Below are 24,058 nucleotides of genomic sequence, written 5' to 3'. Positions count from 1 at the left end.
GAGTAATAAATATGTACAACCATATATACATATATACAGGTGCTGTGGGGAAGGGAAGGAGGTAAGATGGGGGGGGATGGAGAGGGGGACGAGGGGGAGAGGAAGGAAGGGGCTCAGTCTGGGAAGGCCTTCTAATCCAAACCAGCTAGCTCTCCAGTGGTTGGAAGGGAGTCAGAAGGGTTCCCTCTACTTTCTCCATCCCAGTATTCACCCAGCTGATCTTGCCATACCATTTAAGCACCCCTGGACAGAAACCAGTTTCTCACTCAGCAGGCTGGTCAAATTTTTGGGACACCGGACCACTGAGTGAAGCATTCAGAGAAAAGATTTGAGGGCTTGGTTAAATCCTTTGTGTCGTGCCATAGTAGCAGGGCTCGGGTTAGTCCTGTGGGGTAGCAGCTCCCCAGTGTCCCGCTGAGTAAACACCTGAATTCCTCTGGAATAGTACCATCGTGACCCTGGATGGGAGAGAGGGAAGAATTATTTTTCCTGTTTTTCGTTAAAGGAAATTGATCAATGGTATTTATTGAGTGCTTACTCTGTGCAGAGCACTGTACTAAGCACTTGAGAGAATACAAGTCAACAACGTTAGCAGGCACATTCCCTGCCAACAGCGAGCGTATCGTCTAGAGGAGGGATCCCAAGAAGGGAAGAAACTTATCCAGTATCTCACAAATAATCTGCCGCAGAAATCAAAATCAAAAGGTGGCCCATTTAAAGCAGCTCTTAACGCATTGATCATTGATTGTATTTTTGTTGAGTGTTTACTGTGTACAGAGCACTGTACTAAAAACCTGAGAGAGTACAATAAAGTTGATAGACATGATCCCTGCCTTCCAAGAGATCACATTCTGGTAGAGGAGACAGATATTAAAATAAAATACAGATAAAATACAGTATATAAGGATACGTACATGTGGCCTAGTGGAAAGAGCAAGGAGGCCCTGGGAGTCAGAGGGCCTGAGTTCTAATTCCGGCTTGGCCACTTGCCTGCTGTGGCCGTATTCATAGTTTAAATAACGAAGTCACCCAATCTTCCGAATGGAAGTGGCGCTGGTGAAGAGGGAGGCAGAGCTTTCCACGAAATTCTGGAGGAGGAGACCCAGGTCAACTATGGGCCTGGGGGTGAGGGGGAACGGTCTGTTCACCAGAGACACACACATTTTCCTCTGCTGGAAAAAGGGGAGTGTGCAAACTGAAGCGGCTCTGTCCCAGCTCCTCGGGAGGGATCATACCACCCCTCCTGAGGACAGAGAGGCCCCTCTGGCAGAGGCAAGGGGGGGCCCAAGAACCATCCCCCACTTGTCAGCCTGGTCTCCAGTATGGTGGCTGGAGCTGGGAAGCCCTTCTTCTCCCTCCTCCTCCCTCCTCTCAAAGCAGGAAAGCACCTGTGGCTCCTCGTCAGACTCCCCGGACTCTCTGGCCCCAGGTTTGCCGGCCCCCTTGCAGAGGGCTAGGACTGCGCCCCGGTGACAGACAAAATGAAAAGTCTCGTGTTTGTTTTCTTTTCTTTTAAAAAATGGAGCAAAAAGAATCTGGGTTTGAAGTTTCTTTTCCCTTTCCCGAGTGGGCCCACGGGGGCTGCTCTGGCTATCGTAAGGCTCGTCCCCCCTCCAGTCAGACAGTCCGGGCAGGAGCGACAACCTGCTCCTCTGCCCTGGCTGGCCTCAGCTGCCCCCACATCTGCTTGAGCTGACCCCGCCGAGGACCAGCCCGCATCTCAGGGCTGCACAGATGTGTGGGGGAGACGGGCACCAGGACAAATCAATTTGTGCAATGTGACTGGCAGAAGTCAATCATAGGGGAGGCGGCGCCACGTTGGGTCATAGTTCCCGCCTTTCTACTAGGGACTGGTAGATTGTTAGGACCCTCAGCTACAGTCATAATCCAAACAAATTCTGTTAGGCAAATCGTAGCTCTGTGGCAGGTCCTTTAATGATCTTAGGTACTTCTGGAAATTATAGCTCCAGGTCTTCCACCAGAGTTTAGAGCACTGAGGGACAGCAGTGACGCTGACATGTTTCAAGCTCTGGGAATTCAGACCCCACTTGCCTTGCTGTGCACAGTGGGAGTAAGTGGGCTCTTTTGCTTTTAATGATCTCCAAGAAAGAGATTCCAAAATGATCCTCAGTGATTCTTTCTGTTTAACAATCCCTCCTGGCAGGAAATGCTTCCTTGCATTTAACTTCATTCCTTCTCGATGAAACTGAAATCTGTTTCTTTCTGTGCTAACCTCAGGGGATGCAGAGATTATCTGAAGCCCCTAACAACTCTTCTTTCCTAGGAAGACTTCCCTTAGCCTTCTTCTCTTCAAATAAATTATCTTAATTCCTTCGAACTGTCCTCAAATGTCCCATTTTCCAATGTTTCAGTCCTTTGTGAAGCTCCCTTCCAGATCCTTTCCAGTTGTTCACATCCTAGTGAAGTATACAAGCCAAATACTCCTAGCTATACAAACATTCATCACTCTCTAGCTTCCATCCTTCCACTTTCCAAACAGACCCAACCCATCGGCCCTTCCCACATCAGATATCCAGGATCCAACCCAGAAAATGCCAGATTCCTGCATTTCCCCTTAGACCTGAGAGGAAGAATTAAAAGACCTAAAACTCTGCAGGTCAGACCAAAGAGCAACTAAATATGGGTGTGTGGTGCAGGGAGTACAGAACTCACCCTCTGGGGGAGTCGGGGGGTGTGGGGGTTGGAAGTGAACACTGAAGAAACAGAATTAATTAGGGAAGGAGCCTTCAGGGTGTGACAGAGAGGAACAAGATGAACTGGAGTGAAAAGAAAACTCAGACTACAATGTTCTAGTACATTTCCCTTGGTGCAATCCCAACTATGATAGGTTATCTTCCTAAAGGGGGTCCAAAATACCAGGAAAGAAAATACATCCCATTTAGACCTACCCAGCTGCTGGGAGGAGTTGGGGTCAGGGTGGGGAGACAAATTTGCAGGATGGGCGATGCCCTTCTTGTGTGGCCAAGGAGCCAAGGAAGGCACAGAGAGGTAGGGAGGGAAAGATTGAGTGTAGAAATTGGCTTCTTTTGCCAATATCTAGCCCCAAAGTCCTGGGCAGTTAACAAAATACCTGCAGTGGTTTTTGCCTCCTTGCCCAGGATCAAAAAGGGTGGAAACGCAGTCCCCGGGACTGCAGGAGAAGGGCAGAAGAGGTAGGATGGAGAGATATTCCTCCTACTCTCCTCTCAGACCCAACTTCACCGTGGCAGCCACTTCGGCAGAGCTCAACGGAGCCCCAGCAGTCGGTTGGAAAACTCTTGCAAACTGATACTGAGCCTGGTTTGTCCGTGAAACGCTGAGTTTTGGGAAACTTTTGGGTTCTGCCGGGCTGCCGAGTCAAACTTTACATGGAGTGACTGAACCTCTCCAGGGAAGAGATGGCAAAGAAACCCGTGTTGTTGAGACTGGCAAATTTTCCTCCAAATAAAACACAGCAGCGGGCCTGGAAATTGGAGCTGGTTTCCTGTTTCACAGGGGAGAATGAGGAGGATAATGGAGAGAAAGAGGAGGAGAAAAAGGAGGAGGAGGGAGAGGAGGAGCCCCCCTGCCCCTTTCTCTTCTCTCACTCCCTTTGTTGACTTGCTCTCTTTGTTCATGCCCTCTCCTGGCCCCACAGCACTTATGTACATATCTGTAATTTATTTATATAAATGTCTTTCTCCCCCCTCTAGACCGTGAGCTCACGGTGGGCAGGAAATGTGTCTGTTTATTATCATATTGTACCCTCCCAAGCTCTTAGTACAGTGCTCTGCATGCAGTAAGTGCTCAATAAATATGATTGAATGAATGAAAAGAGGAGGAGGAGGAAGAGCAATGAGGGATTTTTTTCTGGTATTCATGGCTTAGGAAAAGAGATTAAATTCTTGATTTATAAAACCTAGTGTCAGGAGAAGAAAAGCAGAGGAGAGGGGGTTAGATGAGGTGGTCAGAAATAGGAAATCAAATTAAATCAAGTGTATTTATTGAGCACTTACTGTGTGCAGAGCCCTGTATAAGTGCTTGGGAGGGTACAATAAAATTAGTAGACAAGATCCCTGCCCTCAAAGAGCCTACAGTCTAACTCACTCCCGATTGTCCTGCCTCCGTCTCCTCATTTACGCTGTTCCTCTGCTTGGAACTTCTTCCTTCCCTAAATCCAACAGAGCACAGCCCGCCCCATGGGAAAGCAGTGTGGCTTAGCGGAAAGAACACGGGCTTGGGAGTCAGAGGACATGGGTTTTAAACCCGGTTCCGCCACTTGTCTGCTGTGTTACCTTGGGCAAGCCACTTAACTTCTCTGTGCCTCAGTTACCTCATCTGTAAAATAGGGATTAAGACTGTGAGCCCCACGTGGGACAACCTGATTACCTCATATTTACCCCAGCACTTAGAACAGCGCTTGGCACATAGTAGGTACTTAACCGATACCATAATTATTATTATTATTTAAAGCCTTCCTGAAACTCCGCTTCCTTCAATAAGCCTCCCCTAATTAATTCCCAGGATGCAAAGTTGTATAAATCCATCAACAATCGCTATTTCTTATGTACTTATTTATACCCATCCTTAGCTCTTATGTGTACATGTTCATTCAGTTGTACATTTAATTACTTATTTTGAGTACTCTATTTCATGTCTGTCATATTAGTCTAGGTGTAAACTCCTTGTGAGCAGGGAATACATCACTTTGTTTCACACTTCCCAACAGTTTCATTCAATACACTGTACCCAATGGTTGTTCAGTCAATGCTACTACTTCTATTACTACTTCTACAACTATTGCTACTCATACCATCTACTGCTACTACTACCAGGGAGTCACTGGAGGGTTTTGAGGAGGGAAATGAGTTAATCAGATAATGCTTGAGAAAGTTGATTCTTGTTGCCGTATGGGTAGGGAAAGATTGGAGGCCGAGAGACCAGACCCTGGGTGATAAGGATCTGCATTTGAATTGTGAAATATTATTGAGGAACAATAAGCAGGGCTTGGTGACAGGTTGGATGTGAAGAGCGGAAAAAAATAGGCACCAGAGATTCATTCATTCATTCATTCATTCATTCAGTCGTATTTGTTGAGCGCTCTCTGTGTGCAGAGCACTGTACTAGGCACTTGGAAAGTACAATTCAGCAACAAATAGAGACAATCCCTACCCAACAATGGGTTCACAGTCTAGAAGGGGGGAGACGGACATCCAAACAAATATAAACATGCATCAAACAAGTAAACAGACGATACTGAGGTTGAGAGCCTGAGCCATAGGCAATATTGTGATGGTTATGATTGGTTCAGGAAAGTTGAGGTGGCAGTGGGATATCCAAGAGGAGATGTTTGGGGAAATTCAAGACTATGGAATGAATGAATGAAGGCTAAAGATATGGAAAATTAAAATTTGGTGAGTGGCTAAGATCCAGGATGAGTCATGGAGACCAAAGGAGAATCAGAACAGAACCCTGTTCTAGAAATGAAGGCCGGAGAGGCCCTTCCACTTTATCTTTCAATCAATCAATCAATGGCATTTATTGAGGGTTTACTGTGTGCAGAGCACTGTGCTAAGTGCTTGGGAGAGTACAATACAATGATGATGATGATGATGATGGCATTTATTAAGCACTTACTATGTGCAAAGCACTGTTCTAAGCGCTGGGGAGGTTACAAGGTGATCAGGTTGTCCCACACGGGGCTCACAGTCTTCATCCCCATCTTACAGATGGTAACTGAAGCACAGAGAAGTGAAGTGACTTGCCCAAAGTCACACAGCTGACAAGTGGCAGAGCTGGGATTTGAACCCATGACCTCTGACTCCAAAGCCCGGGCTCTTTCCACCGAGCCACGAGTTGGTAGTACAATACAAGGAGCTTCCAGTCCAACGAGGGAGCTATACATTAAAAGAAATTACAGATGGGGCAGTGGCAGAATATAAGAATATGGACAAAAGGACTGCGGGGCTGGCGGTGGGATAGCAAAGTGCTTAAGGGGTACCCAGCCAAGTGCACAGATGAGGTAGAAGGAAGGGCAAAGAAGCTGGAGAAAAAGAAGTTAGTCAGGGAAGGCTTTTTGGAGGCGTTGTAGCCTTAATTTATTTATATATTAATTTATATATAAATCAACATTTATATTAATGTCTGTCTCCCCTTCTAGACTGTGAGGTCGCTATGGGTAGGGAGTGTGTCTTTGTTGTATTGCGCTCTCCCAAGAATTTAGTACAGTGCCCCACACACAGTAAGTGCTCAATAAATACGATTGATTGATTGAAAGTTGTAATTTTAGTAGGGCTTTGAAGATGGGGAGAGTGGTGAGAGAAACAGTGTGGCCCAGAGGAAAGAGCATGGACCTGGTAAGTCAGAGGACCTGGGTTCTAATCCTGGCTCCTCCATATACCTACAGTGTGACTTCTCTGTGCCTCAGTCCGCTTCTTCAAAATGGGGATTCAGCACTTGTTTTCCCTTCTACTTAGACTCTGAGCCCCATGGGGGGCCCGATTATTTTGTATCTACCCCAGTGCTTAGTACAGCACTTGGCATATAATAATAATAATAATAATTATGGTATTTGTTAAGTGCTTATTCATTCATTCATTCATTCAGTCATATTTATTGAGCGCTTACTGTGTGCAGAGCACTGTACTAAGCGCTTGGGAAGTACAAGTTGGCAACAAATAGAGACAGTCCCTACCCAACAGTGGGCTCACAGTCTAGAAGACTGTGTCAGGCACTGTACTAAGTGCTGGGGTGGATACAAGCAAATCGGGTTATAGTAAATTCTTAACAAATGTCCCAATTATTATTATTGTTGTTGTTGTTGTTATCTGCCAGATATGAAGTGGGAGGGAACCCCAGGCCAGAGGGAGGATATAAGTAAGGAGTTGGCAGGTACAGAAATGAGGTGGCGGTGCAGTGATTTCTCCCTGGAAGTGTCCCTGGAATTTACGTTCTTTTTTCCAACACTGGCAGCCCAGTGCCGGTCATCTACAACAGGTCCCTTCAAAGGACCGGCTCTGGGTCCTCCATCGGAAGCAGTAGAACAGAAGCAGAGTCAGCAACCAGAGGGTCAGGCAGCCAATTGCCCAGGGCTCTGCCCAAGGCTACCAATTTTCTACTGGTCAAAGAAAAATCCAGTGTGGGCCCCTGGAAGTAAGATGTCTTGGCCACGGCAGTTTAAGAAGTAGAACTACTAAACTGGAGACTAGTTCAAGTAATTCTACTCTTATTATAGTCCTCCTACCCCTCTTTCCCCTCTCAGGGTCATACCTGGAGAGTTTCCAGTACTCTACCAGTCTCGGCTATGGGAGGGAGAGTCAAGGAGAGGCATAACCATTCCATTCCTAGCTTAGGCAGTGGCTAGTGAGTAGAAGGCAATTTGCTACAAGTCAAAACTCACCCATGCTGGGCAGCAGCAGCATAGGAGAGAGTCAAGGGCGGAGACTCGAGTTTACTGCGCGGAAGGCGGCAATAGCAAACCACTTCCATATTTTTACCAAGAAAACTCTGGCTACGCTACCAGAACGATGGCAGATGGAGAGCGGTGTGTTCTGGGAGAGATGTATCCGTTGTGTTGCTGTGGATCGGAAACGACTCGACGGCTTGAGACAAGACCCCTCACTGGAATTAGGCCTGTGATCCAAACCTAAAGGCCCCACTTGTCCCACACCAGCCCCGACTGAAAGCAGTGAGTAGAACAGGCTCAGAAGTCCTTCTGAATCCCTTTTAAAGCTTCTAAATCTGCCTGTGGCCTATGACCCAGGGGCCTCTGCCCCCTCTTCCAGCAATCAAGGAATTATGATTCTGTAATGTGCCCTCTTGTCTCCGGCCATGGAGAGACAAATCCCTCCAGCCATTGACATCAGCATCACAGAGACCCTGACTTGATGTGGCTATAATTAATGGGAGTTTGTCCCCTCTGACTCAGAACAAAGTTTTTCCCCCAAGCACCAAGCTACCCCTCTGACAATGAGAAACAAGCCCAGAATGCTGGATGATGAAAATGGCCCCAGAGAAAAGAACCGAAGAGAGAGAAGTGAGGGACAAAATCAATCAAGCAGGAGGAAGATGACAGAACCCTTGTTCCTCATTTTCTCTCAGCCCTGATTACTGTGAAATGGCCGGATGATGAGACAAATCCTGGGGTCAGTTTTTAAAAAAATATCTTTCATGCAGCTGTTAAAGGAGAATTGCTCTTTTCTAGCTGAGAACAAACTCTGTGAATGAAATTCCACCCACCATCTGGAATCTGGGCTATTTCCTGTTTCACTAGTGTTTCCCAAACTGGAAAGGGGTCCTAGATCTCCAGTCAAGACGTTAACCAGAGCTGCCCACCACAGAAGGTAGATCCCTACACATGTTTGGGTCTAAAGACCTTAGCCAGGAAGGTGGTGGCCAGCACTCCAACTGACTTGGGGCCTCCTTGGACCATGGGGTGGTGTGCCTGAGCCTGGGGTAAGCCGCACTTCCTGGCAAGCATAATGTCACTTATGTGTGATGTTTAGGAACTACAAATTCCAACATCCCTTAGGGACGAACTTGTAAGGCACTGCAAAAGGGTTCTCTTTCCCCTCTGGAAAATAGGCCAGGCCCGGCCATTCCAGGCCAAAAGAACGATGGGGATTTAGCTTAGGTCCTGACTCAAAACTACCAAAGAACTAAGCAGGTCAATCGCCCTCAGTCCCCATTCAGGTTGCCAGGGGCAGGGAATGTGTCTGTTATAGTATTATAGTGTACTCTCCCAAGCACCTAGTACAGCGCTCTGCACACAGTAAGTGCTCAATAAATGCGATTGACTATGCTGTCTCAAGGTAAGCAAATGCCACCTCCATTCCACTGTTGTGTTCCAATAAATGAGAGCAGTTGGAGAAAGCAGAGCTCTGGGAACTAGCTGCTCCCTGAGGTAGATAATGGTGGTATTTGTTCAGCGCTTACTGTGTACCAAGCATTGTATTAAGCACTGGGGTAGATAGAAGTAAAACAGGTCTCACATGGGGCTCACTGTTTAAATAGGAGGGAGGAAAGGTTTTGGATTCCCATTTGGATTCTCATTTTGTAGATGAGATTACTGAGGCACAGGGAAGCTAAGTGACTTGCCCAAGCTCACCCAGCAAACAAGTGGCAGAGCCAGAATCAGAACTCAGGTCCTCTGATCCCCAGGTCCATGCTTTTTCCACTAAGCTGTTCTGCTTCTCTAAGGTGTGGACGTGGAGAGGGGGCAGTGGTGTTGGGGCATGGCTGCCGTTCGGGGCAGAGGCTGCAGACTTTATGATCTCTTAATATTTACTCTCCTAGGCCCTGGCCCTTTCGGTCTACTAGCAAATGCTCCACTGACTAGAGATCTTGTTTAACTCAATGTACTTCTTCCCATGGAAGCCCAGATGCATCCAGAACTATCCAAGCTGTTGGATTTGGGATTTAGAAACCAAGCACATTGGAACCACGCGTAACTCCCAGAATGCGTTCTCTAATCCTTCCACTATAAGCCCCCAAGCTATTTTGAGTTTTTGATCTCACTGGATAGAGCACGGGCCTGTGTCCAACCTGATTAGCCTGTATCTAACCCAGCTCTTAGAACAGTGCTTGACATGTAGTAAGTGCTTAACAAATACCATCATTATTATTTTGCAGCAGCGTGGCTTAGTGGATAGAGCACGGGCCTGAGATCCAGAAGGTCAGGGGTTCTAATCTTGATTCCTCCACATGTCTGCTGTGTGAAGTCACTTCAGTTCTCTGGGCCTCAGTTACCTCATCTGGAAAATGGAGATTAAGAGTGTGGGCCCTATGTGGGACAGGGACTGTTCCCAACCTAACTTGCATCTACCCCAGTGCTTAGAACAGTTCTTGGCACATTGTCGGTGCTTAACAATTAGCATAATTATTATTATTATGATTATTTTGATGCTGGCTCCCACTTTTCATTTGGATATTGGGACTTTCCAATCAGTCAATCAATGGAATTTATCGAGTGCTAACTGTGGGCTGAGTCCCAAGCTCTTGGGAGAATACAGTAGAGTTAAAATGCGTGATCCTTGTTCTCAAGGAGCTTAAAGTCTAGCTTCCCCACTGAGCCCACTGGATCTTCCCTTCTCTAGAGTCGGTGGAGGCAGGAAACAGCAGTGGAAACTCTGGCTCCCGTGACCCTGACTGCTGCTCTCATCTCTTGCTGTAATTCATTCTTTCTATCACTTCTCCTTGGCTCTGTGTTGCCATGACTCTCTGGAGTTCCTGCTACTGTTGCCATCGCCATAGTTTGGCCAAAAGTGAAATATTTGCTTCTCCTCTGGAGACTCAGTGAGGCCAATGTCAGGATAATCTAATCCCAAGTAGCAGGGAGTAGAGTTTCCTTAACTTCCAGCAATATCTCCTTCTCTAAAACATTATTATCATCCTCCTTCAGCGTGGAAAGAACCCAGGCCAATTTGGCCCAGGCTTCAAGTTAAGCCCAGAAGAGTTGCAGGGCCTCAGCTGTCGCTGTATCTGACAGAAATAGGCTTGAGGTGAAACCTAAACGATGCTGATGGAGAGGAAGAGGGATTGGAGGGCAGGGAGATGAATCTGCCATGGGCAAAGTGGTCACAAGCTTGTGTCTCTGCTGGCTTTATTGTTATCCCCAAACCTCCACAAAGTGACCTTTTCTCTCTCAAGGGAAAAGTGCCTGCACTTCCAGCACAGAAATCTCAGCATGAAGTAACATGCTTTTGTCATCCTGAAGTTGGACTATCATTGGATTAAAAACCCTACGTAAAACATCTGTCATCCGAATCGCACATAATGGTTTGCAGGTATCCCAACCCTGAACTGTTTGGGGGTGAGCATTGTTCTTCTGCCTGCACAGATGGGGGACCAGAAGGCTTCCTCAAGGACAGCAGCCGGAGTTAACAGATGGGTCTTTCACTGCTCCCTGCTTATTGGGATCACTCCTGGGAATGAATTACAGAACTAAGGACTATCATTTGAAAACGCTCCATCCTCGGCTCCCTGGAGTTCAAACCAGAGTTTGGAAAATTCTGCTCAGTCCTAGCTGAGGATTTGTGAGACTGACCTAATGGAGAATGGTGAAAATCCCTTTAGGGTATACAGTGAAGCAGTATTTAAATCAAGGAGCGAATATCGGAGCTAGGAGTGTGGTGTTCAATTACTCCTTTGTCCCAAATCATTGTTCTTGGGCTAGGTTCCACAGGGATAATTTGTTCTGCCTCCTTATAACTTGAAGGCTTATAAATTGAAGGCTGAGCTTCACTTCTTGTCTTCCTTGGATTGTGATGAGCCTGGGAAATACTTGCTAGGTCCCAATACAGATGTGGTGCAAGTATTATGACATGGGCAGCTCTCTGGGGAAATCATTTGGGGCGTCTTCATAGCGAGTGGTATTTATGATTCACACTAACATTATTGTCTAATTATGAACAAATCGTTCATACAAGCAGTGTCGTCCTTTGATGTGATTCGCTCTGTCTTGCTGCTCAGAATAATTTAGTAATAATAATTAATAATCATAATTGTGGTATTTGTTAAGCACTTCCTCTGTGTCAAGCACTGTACTAGGCACTGGGGCTGATACAAGATAATCAGGACTCACAAGGGGCTCACAATCTGTATTTGAGGGAGAACAGGTATTGAATCCCCATTTTGCTGATGAGGAAACTGAGGCACAGAGAAGTTAAGTGACTTGCCTGAGGTATGTGTCGGAGCCGAAATTTGAACCCAGGTCCTCTGGCTCTCAATTCCATGATCTTTCCACTAGGCCACACTGCTTCTCTATCCTTATCTTTTCCCTAACATTTCAAAGCAAATGTATTTGGTTGAACTGTTTAGACATTTCCAAACTGACCAACAGTTGTTAGTGTCTGAAGTGATTTTTAAAATTGCTTTTCCTAGAAGAGGTGAAAATTGTTAGACTCTGAGATTAAGATTTATCTTCCCACGTGGGACATGGACTGTGACCAACCTGATTAACTTGTATCTACCTTAGCGTTTAGTTCAGTGCCTGGCACACAGTAAGCGCTTAACAAATGCCATAAAAAAAGAGTAAATGCACAACCCAAAAACCTGTTTCCTCTCTCGACATAGATTTCCTCTCTCGACACAGGGATCAGTCTTTGCATCTTTACACCCCACAAACTCCTCAGCGAGTAAAAAGATAGGTAATATTTAGCTGAGGAAATGGAAGCAGCCAGAGGTCTAGGTCAAGGAACCAGTGGGGAAGAAGCCAAGAAACAACTTGAGCCTTGTCCCGGACTTTATCAATATATTCCTTTCTGTCTCCACTCCTTTCTGCTCCTCAACCCTCAACTAAAATCCCATGTCTGAAGGTAGTCCAATTTTGGTCTTTTGGGCGCCGAAGGGACAGATGTGCAGCCAGGGACCGAAAGGACAGAATTAGAACCCAGGGCCTTATGATTCTCAGGCCCATGATCTATCCAACTGACAACACTGCTTCTCTTTCAGTTGAGTAGGGTGTTGGTTTGGAGTGCTGAAAGAGCCCTTTAGCAGCAGCTTGAAAGATTTAAAACATGTCCAAAAAGGAACCATTTACTCCTCACTTACCCTAAGGATCAGGGTTCATGCTAGTAAATGCCCAGGAAACACTTGGGAAGAAAGATACTATGCAAATCATTACTGGAGGCTACTGTGAGTTGCAGAAATCTTCAAAATTCCTCAACTGTAATAGTAGTAAGGTAATAGTTCCACTCATTTCTCAGAGGGCCTTTTGTTCTCAAAAATCCTAATGCCAAACAAGGCAGGTCACTTAAAGCAGGTCCTGTTTAAAAATCTGTTGCCTTAAATCGGTTGCGATGCATCAGATGGGAAGCAAAGACCATCTTGGATGGTTCAGATTGCAGAAGGGATTTTTTGTCAACACTCATTCAACCTATTTTTCTTTTGAGTGCTTACTGTGTGCAGAGCACTATATTAAGTGCTTGGGAGAGTGCAAAATAACAATAAACAGACACAGAAAATTTGGCCAAGACATCAGGACTTTTTAAAAAACTGATATTTGTTAAGCACTTACTATGTACCAGGTACTGTACTAAGCAATGCGGTAGATAAAAGTTAATCAGGTTGAACACGGTTCAGGTCGCACATAGGGCTCATCATTTTACAGACAAGGTAATTGAGGCACAGAGAAGTTAAGTAACTTGCCCAAGGGCACGTAGCAAAATGGCAGAGCCTTGATTAGAATTCAGGTCCTCTGACTCCCGGTCTGAGCTCTTTCCATTGCTTCTTCCTCCGAATATATGGAGAAAAAGCAGAATTTTTATTGACTGGTTGGATAGGGAGCAGTATATGGGGGTGGAGGTGAGGAATAAAGATTTCACAACTCATCAGACTTGCATTGCATTAGGAATTCAGCTCCATACCCCTAAACATTTAAGGATGTAGTCCTGTGTGCAGTGTAAAGTATTGCTATTGACCTGGCCCATTGGTTCAGAAATTAACATATCCCTAAAGGTTTATCTTAAAATAAAGGAACAGAGGCAATACACAGCGTATTTCACCTGTGGGTCAATTTATATCTCTAGACTAAGCACGTTGTGGGAGGGAATGTCGCTGTTTATTGTTGTATTATACTTTTCCCGAGCGCTTAATACAGTGCTCTGCACCCAGTAAGTGCTCAATAAATGTGATTGAATGAAGGTGAGAACTCCTGGGAAGTGTAGCCTCTGGACCTGTGAATTTGACACAAAGATACTGCTCTCCAGACCACAGTTTTTTCCTGAAGCTCTTCTCTTCAAAGCTTCTCTCTCCCACTAGATTGTAAGCTCCTTGAGGGCAGGGATCGTGTCTACCTACCCTATTGTCGTACTCTCCTAAGCACTTAGTTCAGTGCTCCACACACAGAAAGTGCTCAATAAGTACCATTGATTATTTGATTGATGAATTGATTGACTTTCGGCTCCTGACTGGTTTTGGCACCTTGCTGCTATTGCTGTTGGCCGGTGGGATTAAAAGAAGAGCACTGCTCCTTTGTTTTGGTGGAACCTTTCAAGGGCAAAACAACAAAAGCTGCCAGCTCATTGGGAAACTGGGGAGACATAAGCCAATTTTGCACTTTTGTTTTGTTGATACGTTTTGGCTAAGCAAGTGACAGGGGACAGAGTGTTATGAGAGTGAGGAATGTGACCACTCTCTTGGACAGGGCACAGTTATTTAGAGAGGGTTGTGTGTCAAAATTCTGGATTGCCTAATTTAACTCAGGACATGGGTTGGAGAGAGGTACAGCTTTTCTCTCTTGCTTACCCCCACCCCTTTTTTTGGCATTTGCTAAGCACTTATTATATGCTTATTATATTCTCATCCTATCCCGTCTGGACTACTGCATCAGCCTTCTCTCTGATCTCCCATCCTCATGTCTCTCCCCACTTCAATCCATACTTCATGCTGCTGCCCGGATTATCTTTGTCCAGAAACGCTCTGGGCATATTACTCCCCTCCTCAAAAATCTCCAGTGGCTACCAATCAATCTGTGCATCAGGCAGAAACTCCTCACCCTGGGCTTCAAGGCTGTCCATCCCCTCGCCCCCTCCTACCTCACCTCCCTTCTCTCCTTCTCCAGCCCAGCCCGCACCCTCCGCTCCTCTGCTGCTAATCTCCTCACCGTACCTCGTTCTCGCCTGTCCCGCCATCGACCCCCGGCGCACATCATCCCCCAGGCCTGGAATGCCCTCCCTCTGCCCATCCGCCAAGCTAGCTCTCTTCCTCCCTTCAAGGCCCTACTGAGAGCTCACCTCCTCCAGGAGGCCTTCCCAGACTGAGCCCCTTCCTTCCTCTCCCCCTCGTCCCCCGCTCCACCCCCCATCTTACCTCCTTCCCTTCCCCACAGCACCTGTATATACGTATATATGTTTGTACATATATATTACTCTATTTATTTATTTACTTATTTTACTTGTACATATCTACTCTATTTATTTTATTTTGTTAGGATGTTTGGTTTTGTTCTCTGTCTCCCCCTTTTAGACTGTGAGCCCACTGCTGGGTAGGGACTGTCTCTGTATGTTGCCAACTTGTACTTCCCAAGCGCTTAGTACAGTGCTCTGCACACAGTAAGCGCTCAATAATTACGATTGATGATATGCCAGGCACTGTACTAAGTACTGGGTAGATACAAGCCAATCAAGTTGGACATAATCCATGTTCCACATGGAGCTTGCCGTCTTAATCCCCATTTTACAGATGAGTTAACTGAGGCACAGAGCAGTTAAGTGACTTGGCCAAAGTGACACAGAAAACATGTGGCAGAGCCATTCATTCATTCATTCAATCGTATTTATTGAGCGCTTACTGTGTGCAGAGCACTGTACTAAGCGCTTGGGAAGTACAAGTTGGCAACATATAGAGACGGTCCCTACCCAACAGCGGGCTCACAGTCTTGAAGGGGGAGACAGACAACAAAACAAAACACATTAACAAAATAAAATAAATAGAATAGTAAATATGTACAAGTAAAATAAATAGAGTAATAAGTCTGTACAAACATATATATAGGTTCTGTGGGGAGGGGAAGGAAACCTGACTTTCCCATCACTGTTGACGGCACTACCACCCTTCCCGTCTCACAAGCCCGCAACCTTGGTGTCATCCTCGACTCCACTCTCTCGTTCACCCCTCACATCCAATCTGTCACCAAAACCTGCCGGTCTCACCTCCGCAACATTGCCAATATCTGCCCCTTCCTCTCCATCCAAACCGCTACCCTGCTCGTTCAAACTCTCATCCTATCCCGACTGGATTACTGCATCAGCCTCCTCTCTGATCTCCCATCCTCCTGTCTCTCCCCACTTCAATCTGTGCTTCATGCCGCTGCCCCGATCGTCTTTGTGCAGAAACGCTCTGGGCATGTTACTCCCCTCCTCAAAAATCTCCAGTGGCTACCAATCAACCTATGCATCAGGCAAAAACTCCTCACACTCGGCTTCAAGGCTCTCCATCCTACCTCACCTCCCTTCTTTCCTTCTCCAGCCCAGCCCGCGCCCTCCGCTCCTGTGCCGCTAATCTCCTCACCGTACCTCATTCTCGCCTGTCCCACCGTCAACCCCCGGCCCACATCCTCCCACTGGCCTGGAATGCCCTCCCTCCGCACATCTGCCAAGCTAGCTCTCTTCCTCCCTTCAAAGCCCTACTGAGAGCTCACCTCCTCCAGAAGGCCTTCCCAAACTGAGCCCCCTCATTCCTCTCCCCCTCCTCTCCCTCCCCAACCCCCCGCCTTACCTCCATCCCCTCCCCACAGCACCTGTATATATATATATATATATATATATATATATATATATGTTTGTACATTTTTATTACTCTATTAATTTATTCTACTTGTACATATTTATTCTATTTATTTTATTTTGTTAAAATGTTTTGTTTTGTTGTCTGTCTTCCCCTTCTAGACTGTGAGCCCACTGTTGGGTAGAGACCATCTCTATATTTGCCAGCTTGTACTTCCCAAGCACTTAGTACGGTGTTCTGCACACAGTAAGCGCTCAATAAATACGATTGAATGAATGAATGAGGTAGGGCGGGGGGGTGGGAAGGGGGAGAGGAAGGACGGGGCTCAGTGTGGGAAGGCCTCCTGGAGGAGGTGAGCTTTCAGTAGGGCTTTGAAGGGAGGATTAGAACCCATGTCCTTCCAAATTCCAGGCCCATGCTCTATCCATTAGGCCACGTTGCTTCTCCCTTCGTGGTGAATTAGAGGCACCTAGTGAAAGCTGTGTCTGACCTGATTGTCTTGCATCTACCCCAGGTCTTAGTACAGTACTTGGCATGTATTAAGTACTTAACAAATTCCGTAATAATATTAATAATAATAACAAATGATAATAATAAATCCATCCTGGGCCTATCCTCTGAAACAATAACAGTAGTAATAATGGTATTTGTTAAGTGCTTAGTATGTGCCAGGCACTGTAATAAGTGCTGGAGTGGATACAAGCAAATCAGGCTGGACACAGTCCCTGTCCCACAATAGGACTCACAGTCTCAAACCCCATTTTATATGTTTTGTTTTATTCTCTGTCTCCCCCTTCTAGACTGTGAGCCCATTCTTGGGAAGGGACCGTCTCTATATGTTGCCAACTTGTACTTCCCAAGTGCTTAGTACAGTGTTCTGCACACAGTAAGTGCTCAATAAATACGATTGATTGATTGATTGATGAGGTAACTGAGGCACAGAGAAGTGAAGTGACTCACACAGCAGACAAGTGGCAGAGCTAGTATTAGAACTCATTACCTTCTGACTCTCAGGCCTGGGATCTATCCAGTAGATTCTGTTCTCCCAGGTTATTTTCTGGCTGTCAGTCAATCAATCAATTGTATTTATTGACTGCCTATGGTGTGCAGAGCATCGTACTAAGTACTTGGGAGACTACAATATAATAGAGTTAGTAGACACATTCCCTTTCCCACAATGAGCTTATAGTCTAGAGAGGGAGGCAGAATTAAGGTAAATAAAGAAATTACTAATATGTACCTAAGTGTTGTGGGGCTGAGGCGGAGGGGTGGTGAATAAAGGGAGCAAATCAGGGCTATGTAGAAGGAAGCGGTAGAAGAGGAAATGAGGACTTAGACAGGGAGGGCTTCTTGGAGGACATGTGCCTTCAATAGTTTGAAGGCAGGGTGAGTAATTGTCCGTTGGATATGAAATGGGAGGGCGTTCTAGGCCAGAGGCGGGACGTGGGCGAGAGGTTGGCGGCAAAATGGATGAGACTGAGGGGTTTTTTTGGTTTTTTTTAATGGCATTTGTTAAGCGCTTACTATGTGCAAAGTACTGTTCTAAGCGCTGGGGGGATACAAGGTGATCAGGTTGTCCCACGTGGGGCTCACAGTCAACATCCCCATTTTACAGATGAGGGAACTGAGGCTCTGAGAAGTTAAGTGACTTGCCCAAGGTCACACAGCAGACACGTTGGCGGAGCGGGGATTCAAACCCATGACCTCTGAATCCAAAGCCCGGGCTTTTTCCACTGAGCCATGCTGCTTTAGAAGAGCAAAGTGTGGAGGCTGGGTTATAGGCGATGGTAGGGAGTTGCTGTTTGTGTGGAGGTGGTTGGGCAGTGGCTGAAGGTTCTTGAAAAAATGGACTGTACGTTTCTGTAGAAGAATGATCCGGGCAGCCCAGTACAGTATGGACTGGAGGGGGAGAGACAGGAGGTGGGGAGATCAGTAAGGAGGCTGCATTACAGTAATCGAGGCAGGATAAGATAAGTGACTGTATTAATGTAGTAGCAGTTTGGATGGAGAGGAAAGGGCGGATTTTAGTCATGTTGTGAAGGTGGAACCGACCGGATTTAGGGATTTCTTGAGTTCTGTCCAGTCACCCAAAAAACCTCTGGAGGGACCTGAAGGCCCCTGTTTTTCCCTAGGTGGTGGGAGAGGACCCAATACCTGACAGCCAGGATGATCACTGCCCAAAGTTGCAGCAGGAGTTCACGCTCTTCCTCAATAATCACGGCAGCAGCCGAAGGATGCTTTCCAGCCAATTCCCAGAAGCACCCTCCGTGGCCACTATAACATGTCAGTGATCAATCACTCAATCAATCAATCGTATTTATTGAGCGCTTACTGTGTGCAGAGCACTGGACTAAGCGCTTGGGAAGTGCAAGTTGGCAACATATAGAGACAGTCCCTACCCAACAGTGGGCTCACAGGCTAGAAGGGGGAGACAAGTGATGTGCTATAAACCTCCAGACACTTCTAGAAATGGTAGTAGTAGTTTGTGTCGGAGACCTGCGGTCTCCCTCTAGGAATCCCCAACGTATCACCTGCTGCCTGGCTCTGGGCAGCAGGATCCCCACAACTGCACTCTGGGAAAAGGATGCCCTGTCACCTTGCTCTTGGGCATAGAATTCAGGGCTCAACTGCCGAGGGGCTGGATGGAGGACCCTAGTTATAGTAGAGAAAGTCAACAGTGCTAACCGTAAATGTATTTCCTTTTCTCATCCCTCTCTCCATCTTTCCTCCTTAATACTCTTCTCTCTTCCTTTCCCTCCCTGTCTCTCCCTTCTTTTTATCTTTTCCTCTTTCTTCTTCTCCCTCTTGTCCTTACTACCACTCCCCTTTTCTCTGACTCCTTTTCTCTTTGTTTCAGTCTCTCTGTGTCTGTCTGTCTCTCTCTTTTCATTCTCCTCCCCCCTCTCTGCTCCTTTCGCCTGATCTCCCCGCCTCCAGTGTTGCTTCTCTCCAGTCCACACTTCTTTCTGCTCCCCATTCTGGTATAAAGCATCATTCTGCACACATCTCCACACCACAAACCCTCTGACAGCTCATTCTTCACCATGTCAAGCAGAAACTCCTCACCATTGGCTTTTAAGGTTCTCAATCTCCTCTCTCTCCCTTATCCACTCTCTTCTCACCCTACACCCTAGCTTTCACTCTTCCTTCTTCCCAAACTAACTTTCCCACTGTGTCTCAATTTACCCTTGCCTGATGCTCCCTCTCACTTCAAATCCACCAGGCCACAGTCTAGAATTCCCCAATTAATTTCCACAACCCCAGTTTGTTTTAACCCAACCACCAACTTTAATGCTTACTTGTATAGCACATAGTAAGCACTTAATAAATGCCATTATTGTTATTATCACTATTATGTCCTCCACTTTTGTCCTCCATTTTTCTATATGCTTGTTATTGCCGGTTGTGTCTTTGGTCCCACTATTTGTGAATAATTTATGTTTGCCTTTCTCTTTCATTAGATTGCAAGCCCAGGGCGGGTGGGAAGGGATTTTCTGTTACTTTGATTATACTTTTCCAAGTGTCTAGTACAATGCTCTGCATTCAATTGCTCGACGACACTTATTAAGGCCCTACTGTGTGCAGAGCGCTGAACTAAGCACTTGGGAGAGTACACCAATGGAGTTGGAAGACACAATCTGTGCCCAAAAAGAGCTTACAATCTAGAGGAATACTCAATAAGTGTTCAGTGGAAACTATTAATTGATTGGATGGAGGGGCTAAGGTTTGTCCGAACCCACCATAATCCAACTACATTGGCCTCAATGCCTCATAATAATAATAATAGTAATTATGGTACTAACGGTGCTTACTATGTGCCAAACACCATTCTAAGGACTGGGGTAGATACAAGTTAATCAGGTTGGACACAGTCCCTGTCCCAAATGGGGCTCACACTCTTGGTCCCTATTTTACAAATGAGGTAACTGAGGCACCGAGAAGTTGTGACTTGTCCAAGGTCACACGGCAGACACGTGGCAGAGCCGGGATTAGAACCCAGGTCCTTCTGACTCCCAAGCCTGTGCTCTATCCACTAAGCCATGTATCTTTGGACTCTACTTGAGCCCATCAGCCCATACAGTAGTGTTTCTGTATGACTGTTTGCATCTATAGATTATCTTGAGCTTAGATTTTGCTAGTGACTTCACTTCTTTGAAGGTTCATTCATTCATTCGATCATATTTATTGAGCGCTTACTGTGTGCGGAGCACTGTACTAAGCGCTTGGGAAGTACAAGTTGGCAACATATAGAGACGGTCCCTACCCAACATTCACTCATTCATTCAACCGCATTTATTGAGTGCTTACTGTGTGCAGAGCACTGTACTAAGCGCTTGGGAAGTCCAAATTGGCAACATATAGAGACGGTCCCTACCCAACAGCGGGCTCACAGTCTAGAAGGGGGAGACAGACAACAAAACAAAACATATTAACAAAATAAAATAAATAGAATAGATATGTACAAGTAAAATAAATAAGTAAATGGAGTAATAAATATGTACAAACGTATATACATATATACAGGTGCTGTGGGGAGGGGAAGGAGGTAAGGCGTGGGGGTGGGGATGGGGAGGAGGGGGAGAGGAAGGAGGGGACTCAGTCTGGGAAGGCTTCCTGGAGGAGGTGAGCTCTCAGTAGGGCTTTGAAGGGTGGAAGAGAGCTAGCTTGGTGGATGTGCGGAGGTTCTGCAAAGTGGTCAGAGTTTTCATTTTATACCTTTCCCACAGTGCACCTTCTGGAATCCTTAAGACTACACCAGTGTGGTTGTTGAATCAGGTTGGAATTCAGATACCCCCTCACCCCCATGACACTTCTGGACCTATATTTACACTCTGTTGCTTCATCCTACCTGTAATTTATTTTAGTGCCTGTTTCCCCAGCTAGATTGGGAGTTCCTTGAGTGAAGAAATAGTGATTACTACCCCTCCTCTGACCCTTGCCAGCTGGGTGACCTTGGGGAAGTCACTTGACTACTCTGTACCTCAGTTTCCTTATCTCTAAAATGGGGATTCAATATTTGTTCATCTTCTCCCTTAGACTGAGAGCCCCGCATGGGACATGAGCTGTGTCTGACCTGGTTATCGTGTATCTACCCTAGAGCTTAGTTCAGTGTTTGGAACATAGCAAGCACTTAACAAATACCATTTTACTGCTGTTATTATTATTATTGTTATTGTTATTAATTCTATTATACTCTTCAAAGCTTTTACTACAGTGTCCTGCACAGAGTAAGGACTCTATATAAATTCTACTGATTGATAGCAGGAAGACTGACTTCTTAGTGAGTCACCACCAATCCTGCTTCCTACGCCAGCTGGTCTTCTAAATTAGCTTTCTTTGGCTCAGAGGCAACAATCCTAACTTGACTTCAAGTTACCACTATTGTCAGAAGAAACTTTTGCACTGGGGAGGCCATTCACGCAGTTTTGTATCCAACAGTCTGGCTTTCAGTACGGATACGGCACCGGACACCTTTATGTCCGGTGTTCTTATTTTAAGCCCCTAGCCTTCTTCGGCCTCGGCTCCTGTCGCCTGGTCCCAACAGCTTGGAAGCGGTGTCCATGCTCAGAGGGACCTGGGACATGAATACAAAAGATGTGGAGCGATTCACGGAGGAGAGAGGCTAAGGGGTGTCCCCCCAGCCAAGAGGAACACTGTAAGTTTGGTTTCCTTGGACGGATTTTTCGCCAAATGGAGCTTCTGATCTCCCCGTAAGCATTGCAGGTTCAGGGTAATTCATTCATTCATTCAATCGTATTTATTGAGCACTTACTATGTGCAGAGCACTGTACTAAGCTCTTAGCACTGTACTAGGCGCTTATGTCACATCGCACGTTTCTGACTGTTCTTTGCTCACAAAGGTCATCAGTGGCCCGTCTTTGCAACGAGTCCCATAGGGCCTTAGGGAAATTGGTGAAATGAGCCCTGCTGATGTCCAGAGGAACAATGTCAGTGAAAGTGCAGTGAATTGGTGGCAGGGGAAAGAGATAGGAAAAGAGGGTGCTGCTCATCTCTCGCCTAGGACTAACTGATCTGCAAGTTAATTGAGCAGTCCTCTCCCAGAACTCCCTCTCCACAGAACACCCAAAAGCTTTCTCAGCTTTCTCTGATGACAAATTCTTCCAACAGGAGCAACCGGTGAGTCTCCTGATCCTGAGCCTTCAGAATCGAGAACTTGCACAAAGGAATTGAGTGGAACAAGTTATCAGTTTGTTCTTGTTCTCCTTTAAAATTGGGCAGAGAGATGGACAGTGGGGAAAACACTAGCTAAAATCAATCAATCGTATTTATTGAGTGCTTACTGTGTGCAGAGCACTGTACTAAGCACTGGGGAAGTACAAGTTGTCAACATATAGAGACGGTCCCGCACAGTACCCACAGGATGTTTTCTTCTTCTTCCAACACTTGGATAAACATTAGCATAAGAATCCTATAAGAGAGTCGAATGTAATCCACGAGTGTCTGGCCGATAATTGGGCATTAGAAGCAGACGTATCTCTCTGCTTCTCCATGATTCTCCTCTTGGAGTAAAAGGAGTACGCTCACTTCTCCGTACCTCTTGAAGGTGTATTTAAAAACCCATTAGATTATGTATTTATTGGGGTGATGCCAGAACTTTGTATTTCCAATCAGAATCATCCTTGAGACTGTGAGCTCCTTGAAGACAAGAATCACGTCCATCATCTCTATTGTACTGTACTCTTCCAAAGTGCTTAGTTCACAGTTTTCACCCAAGTTGGTCAGCTCCAGGACTAATAAGAATAATAATAACAATAATGATATTTGTTATGTGCTTACAATGTGTCAGGCACTGTTTTAAGTGCCGGAGTAGATACAAGATAGTTGGGTTGGACACAGTCCCTGTTCCACATAGGGCTCACAGTTTTAATCCCCATTTTACAGATGAGGGAACAGAAGCCCAGAGAAGTTAAGTGACTTGCCCAAGGTCACACAGCAGACAAGTGGCAGAACTGTGTTTAGAACCCAGGTCCTTCTGAATCCCAGGCCCATACTCTATCCACTAGGCCGCTTCTAGAAACCAGGTTCCTCTGGACCAACAACTGGCCTTCCTGTCTCACTGCTATTTGTCTCACTGCTATTTGTAGATCTCTCTGATTTGTAGATTCATTCATTCATTCATTCATTCAATCGCATTTATTTAGCGCTTACTGTGTGCAGTGCACTGTACTAAGCGCTTGGACAATACAGTTAGGCAACAGATAGAGACAATCCCTACCCAACAATGGGCTCACAGTCTAGGAAGGGGGAGACAGACGACAACAGATCAAGAGCACAGGCTTTGGAGTCAGAGGTCATCGGTTCAAATCCCACTCTGCCAATTGTCAGCTGTGTGACCTTGGGCAAGTCACTTCTCTGCGCCTCAGTGACCTCATCTGTAAAATGGGGATTAAGACTGTGAGCCCCACGTGGGACAACCTGATCACCTTGTAGCCTCCCCAGCGCTTAGAACAGTGCTTTGCACATAGTAAGTGCTTAATAAATGCCTTCATTATTATTATTATTATTATTATCTCCCCCCTCTGCCCCAGTTTACAGGAGATCTGGGGCCAACAGTGACCACCAGAGGATTCAAGAAGGCTCAGGGGGGCTGAGTGCGGGACACAAACATTCTTCTAACATCAGGCTGCCCAATCTGGTGGGCCGGGGATGGCTGAGGGGATTGTCTTGTCTTACACCATCGAGTTGTCTCTTCCCCAGGGTGATGGTAGCTATGGGGAAACAACTCTGAGCCCAGAAGAGTGTGTGTGTGTTTGTGTGTATGTGCATGCTACTGATGCCTGTTTACTTAATAATAATAATAATAATGGCATTTATTAAGCGCTTACTATGTGCA

The 24,058-nt window shown here is 46.0% G+C and overlaps 1 non-coding gene across 1 annotated transcript; it reads left to right on the top strand.

Moving 5' to 3' along the window:
* The first annotated feature begins 7,230 nt into the window (after nucleotides 1–7,230).
* Nucleotides 7,231–7,368, top strand: LOC119930238. The gene has a single exon (XR_005451723.1). It is a non-coding gene; the product is annotated as a small nucleolar RNA SNORA7 (small nucleolar RNA).
* Nucleotides 7,369–24,058: the final 16,690 nt, after the last annotated feature.

Source organism: Tachyglossus aculeatus, chromosome 6 (genome assembly GCF_015852505.1).
Source record: "Tachyglossus aculeatus isolate mTacAcu1 chromosome 6, mTacAcu1.pri, whole genome shotgun sequence".
NCBI classification, from domain to species: domain Eukaryota; kingdom Metazoa; phylum Chordata; class Mammalia; order Monotremata; family Tachyglossidae; genus Tachyglossus; species Tachyglossus aculeatus.
This window is presented reverse-complemented; position numbering and strand designations above follow the sequence as displayed.